This window comes from Cyprinus carpio, chromosome B3, assembly GCF_018340385.1.
Source record: "Cyprinus carpio isolate SPL01 chromosome B3, ASM1834038v1, whole genome shotgun sequence".
Classification (NCBI taxonomy): Eukaryota; Metazoa; Chordata; class Actinopteri; order Cypriniformes; family Cyprinidae; genus Cyprinus; species Cyprinus carpio.
Window position 1 is genome coordinate 7,137,772 of NC_056599.1, and position 6,000 is coordinate 7,143,771.

Genomic DNA, 6,000 nt, shown 5'->3' on the forward strand with positions numbered 1-6,000 from the left:
TTTTATTAAAGAAGAGGACAAATGGAAAAAAAAAAAATCTTATATATATATAATATATATATATATATATATATATATATATATATTATTTTTTTTCAAAAAATACTACAACCTATTTTGCATTAAGGAGTCAGGGGTGCATAGACTTCTCAATTTGTTGATGTCTTTGGATAGAAATAAATAATTTAAAAAAAGAAGAGAAAGGGTGTGTTATTATTACACATTTTATACTACAATATTAAAAATGCATTATATGCATTTATACAATTTTGTAATGTATTTAGAAATAGCATGTATTTGTCTGATAAAATACAGAGAATATTTACTGAATAACAGTCATGTGAGGTGGAGCTATTGTGGGTGCTGGTGGAAATTGAGCGGGTATAAGTCGTCGGGTCCAGGAGGCGAGAGGAAGTACACTTTAATGGTTTCAGACTTGTAGAGGATTTACGGTTCTTGAATTTGGTTGAGTGAACGGTTGTAGTACAGGCAGCAGAGAGTATGCCAGAGCTGTACAGAGTAGCTTGGAGTGTAACTTAATATGAGTGGTTCTAAACAGGCAGAAATAACAATAACCAATTAGTAATGACCTATAAACTCACTCTGTTACTTATACATGTGTTATGTAAACATAATAGCAACACATGAAAGTAGCAAATTAGTAATATAATGATCGATTCAGACATGTACAGACTAGATTAGCACTTGTGAAAATGGCATCAAATTATCTGCCACATGGGCTCGGAAGAAGAAGAGCGGATAAATGTAAGCTTAAATACCACAAACAATCTCACTTATTCAGTAAATAATAATATACACATACTCAAAGTGACTTTTCAGTTTACAATATATTATACACCAATATTGCTATTTAACTGTATCTCATATGCATTACTAGCGCCCGTATGTGGATGATGCTGTCATAATCGTGTGGCTTTATACGATTAGAATTAGCAACTAGCGATATACAAACTTATGCCTTCAAATACAGCAATTTAAAGAGAATGAATAGCATAAGCAATCACTCCTTGTATATGAGCATACTCAGTAGAAAACAACAACGGCATGAACAACGAAGAATGTCTGAACTCGTCTTGTTAATACTGTTAAAGGATGGATTAAAGGGAAATACCCAAAGTCATCAAGCGCCAATAGCTCTTAAAAGTCACAAAGGGCACTAATGCCTCTTTACATAGCCAGTCTTTCTACAGCCGCCCCCACATTTGCTGGTGGAAATGTGTAATTTAGATAAGGCACGAAGGTAAGGGATAGTACTACAGAGTACTCAATCTGGCAAAGCTGGGAGGCTGATGAGCCGGGTGATGGGACGAAGATAGGTCTTATTCTTGACTTCCACTTCTGCAGTCCGGGTTCGCCCATCTTCTCCAGGAAACACTTTTGTTACTTGTCCAACTGGCCATAGAGCTCGGGGTAGTTGATGATCAACAATCATGACAACTGTGCCTGGCTGTAGATTTTCTGCCTCTCTGTGCCACTTCTGTCGGACTTGCAGGTCTGGGAGATAGTTACGGAGGAAACGTCTCCAGAATTGGTCTGCCAGAAGCTGACTGTGTCTCCATCTCCGTTTGCTTAGCAACTCTGATTCAGGATATACCACTTGTGGCAAGGATGAGTCAGGCCGCCCCATGAGCAACATGTTGGGAGTAATTGGGTCAACGTCAGCTATGTCTGAGGACGTATATCCGATTGGCTTTGAATTGAGAATGCCTTCAATCTCAACAAGCACAGTACGCAGTACTTCCTCTATCACAATTTGATCCCCTATAGTAGAACAAAGAGCTGATTTCAGGGATCTTATTTCTCTTTCCCAACAGCCGCCAAAGTGTGAAGCTCCTGGTGGGTTGAACTTAAAACTAATCTGGTGGCTGGCTAATTTTTCATGGAGGGAAGGATGGAGCACAGCAAAATCTTCTTGTAGTGTTCTCTCGCCACCTCTGAAGTTTGTACCTTGGTCAGAGATGATCTCAAATGGCTTGCCCCTGCGGGAGATGAATCTTCGGAGGGCCATTAAGAATGAATCTGTGTCCATCTGATAGAGCAGGTCCAGGTATACAGCTCTCGTTGTCAGACACTTAAATATGATACCCCATCGTTTCTCATGTCTGCGCCCAATCTTGATGAGGTAAGGGCCAAAACAATCCACTCCAGTGGAGTAGAAGGCTGGTTGATGTAAGCGCAATCTTGAAAGAGGCAAGTCGGCCATCCTGGGAATGCTGGGTTGGCCTCTCCACTGTTTACAGCCTAAGCACGTTCTCTGGTAATGCCGAATAGCTTCTCGGCCTCTCAGTATCCAGTACTTACGACGTATTTCAGCAAACACCCTCTCTGCTCCCGGATGGTGTAAATTTCATAGAAGTCTGGATGATGAGTCTGCTTAGGTGATGCTTAAATTAGAGGACTATAAAGGTGTATGGCCGGATTCGCGATCTAGCTGCTCTGTTCCGTCTGGGGCGGCCACCAACTCTGATAGAGGTGGGTACTGCTGTCCTACTCTGGGGCAAGACCACAAGAGGCGGGGACTGTTTAATCGGTAAGGAGTTTTTCCGACTTAAGATGGTCCAGCCACTGGGAAAAAACACTATGCGATTTGTGCTTGATGAAGGAGGGCTAGTTAGAAGCTTCTCTCTATCATTTACTCGGCTGTTAGCACCTCCATGAGAGGTAGCGCCCATGCCGAGCTCTAGCTGTAGCTGCAAGTAGGTTTCCTTATAACGATACAAACTGATTTGCAATCAGGGCAATGCTGAGAGTGGGGGACAGGAAATGTAAGGTCCACAGAATGTGACCTGTTTCAGCTCTGCATCCGCAGTAGGTAGCGTAGGAGAGAGGACTCTGAGGCCCACTGATCTGCAGGCAGGAGAAAGGAATGATGGGCCTTGACTCCATGCAGCTTGTCTTGGCTGGCTGGGCCAAGGTCTTTGCCCCTAGTGAAGTAAGTAAACGGGACTAGACTTGGAATTCAACATAAAGCACAATCCTTGGGGTTGGGAGTTGGCTCCTGTATCTCTGCTGATACTCGTTCCGTAGAAGGACTTTTAATATCAGAGGCACTGATCCAGCTTGAATCCATGCCACGCACAGTGGTGGAATCCGAACCAGAGTGTGACCTGACGTATAAGAGCACTGCGACAAATCTTCAGTTAATTTGGCTAGTTGTGCTCCTGTCATAGCGGCACACAACTTCAAGACGAGGTATGGACGGTTGTTTCTTTGGGAGGCAACTCTGGAGCGCGGCAGTCAAAGAAAGCTAGCTCTCCATGTCTCCTTGAGGACTGAGTGTATGGATGTAGGCTACTGAGCAATAAGCTCGCTCTGAAGCGTACAGAACATGTGTAGGGTTCTGATACTTGGGGGTTATACAACTTTAAAGTAAATAACATCTGGGGAGTGAAATGTGCTTAATGTTGGTAACTATCCCAATGTTCGCAAGGCTTGGAGCAGTTTGGCTGGAAGTGAGGGTCATCCCATTCCCTCTTCTTGCCTTATACGATGGCTGGACTAGGACTTTAGCTTCTAAGTGGTGTAATAGAAGTATAACACCCCTAGGGGCATCTATACTGACTAGCCAGAACCTTGTAAATATGATGCAGAGTAGAGGACGCTTAGAGACGGTGATGAGGACGATTCTTTTAACAGCCAACTGGTCGGTGTAACCGAGGTTACAGTGCCAAAAAATGCTCAGGAGTAATCTCAGTGGGGATGTTGTTCTTCCTGGTTGCTCTGCGGTCAACCACAGGTTGCGCCGGCAGCTCGATGAGTCAGGAGTCCAGTACTTGAGGGGGCATTGCTGGCCACTGTGTAAGATCAAATCCTCATGGCTGGGAGGTCTGTAACTTAGATGCCGTGCCTGGCTTCTTCTTGGGTATGGGAAACTCTGGAGGAAGTTGTCTATGAGAAGTACTTCTATACTTTCGGACATCTTAGCCTGGCTGGTAATGACTGAACCGATGACGTGCTTTGGAGACCGCAAAGAGTCTGGCGCGCTGGGGCTATGTGCCCCAGCGGAAGAACTTGCCACTCGGCCAGGACTGATCTGTTGGTCCTCGGATGCCAGTGCGGTCTTTGGTAGCAAGTCGCGCCTGATGGGACATTACCCCTCCGGAATATGCCTCCAGAGCCAGCGGTGTTCGGGCCTCAGGAGGACAGACGTCAGAGAAGGACCCAGTGTGGGACCAGGAAGAAGCAACTGGTTGAGATTTTTTTCCCTCCCATGTTGAAATGAACAGTTGAAGACTCTGTTCTTGCCCGTTATAATAATATGGTAGAGATATACGCGACTCCTTGGCTTCCCCTCCACTTGTTGGCATGTATCTCACTTGTGCGTATCCTGCCTCAACTAACTATGTCGGCTGGTAGGCTTGCTGTGCTGGATCTCTCTGACTAATGGCTAATTCTCTAGGACGAGCCCAGGTGGGTATCTGGGAAGCTCGCGGGAGGCATATCTCACCTCTTAATAAGGGTGTTGCAGCATATCGGCTACTCCGCATCTACTGAAACTCTAGTAGTCTTGGACTCGAGGCAGTGCAGGGGAGCATCTTGATCCTTGGTGATAGTAAGGTCTCTCACTTTTCTTGGTCTGCAGACACGTCTAGTTGCCACAATTTCTCTTATGCAGGTTGGTATATGAAACAGTAAGCAGTAAAAAAAGAGAGACACTGCTGAAAAGCAGGAAGGCAATGCTTGACGATCTCTTAGGTGGGGACCTTACGGGTCCAGCTCGTCGATCGTCGCGGACCCGTTAAGGTGGGTTCGACGGGCGCTGCACTCTACTACAGGTGTGGGGTGGTAATCAATGGCCCTATAAGGAGGAGTGGTTGGGCCAGTTCAGCAGGTGGCAACTGGGCCTTGTAGGTGGCTATACTTGCGTTGCAACTCTATCTACTGGATATGCTTATGCTCTAATCCCAATGACTCCGGAAGCTTTACCTGGCATGTCACTGCCGTCTGTCTCTGTACCGAGGAAAATACTCGTGGCCTTCATTGGCTGTCTTGTGTCTCTCTGGTGTCCCCTCTTGTGTATAGGTATTGGCCTACTCATTGAAGGATAGAACCTGGTACTGTCTTCTTGAACTTGCAGCTCGAATTCTAACCATGCTGAGAGATCGAGCAAGGTAGGGATGGGAACTTGTTGGGGATGGACAGACTGTCTAAAACTAGTCTGCAGATCATGTGGAAGCTTACACAACAGTCTTGATACATGGGAACCGCACTCTAATTCCATGTAGCCTTTATTCCCCAGCTGCTGAAGCATACTAACTAAAGAGCTAACTTTCAGTGCAAACATTCGGAAGGCTCTCACGTCCCCTTGGCTGATGTTCGGACCGTCCATAAGCTCAGCTATTCTCTGAAGGGCCAACTGGTGAGGCTGTCCGTACTGTTGGTTAAGTGCCTCCATAGTATCTGAGAAGGGGTATAATGAGTTGCAATAGGAGTCTGCAATCAACAGGGCTTCCTCCAACTTCAGGTGATCAATGAGAATCTGGTATTTAAATCTCTCTGTAGCGTCTGCTGGAAGAATGTTCTCCAAAGCGAGGCGCAGGCGGGAAAACTCTCTCGGATCTGGCTTCACAAAGTTCGGGATGGTTGGAGCTGGTCCCCTATATGTATTCTCTTGACTGGGAGGAACACGTAACTGGGTCGAGCTATAGCCACTTCTACGGTCATCAGTTCTCTCATAAGATCTATGGGGGAAGAACTGGTGCTGTGAGGGTCGTGTATGAGTTGGTGGTGATATCATCTCCAGCTGCCGAAGCCTCTGTTCTAAGTCATGCAGGCGATCTTGTCTGAGTGAATCTGCTGCACTCTCAATCGGTCTCGGAGGTAGCTTGGATCTAGGCAGAGGGATGGGCTTGGCATCTGTAGTGACAGGCGGAATATTGGCGCGGGGTTGAGGAACAGGGGAAGATGTACTCTGTAGATAATGACTGGGCCGATCACTCACTGCAAGTAGGCTCAACTGAGTTTCCAGGGCCTCATTCT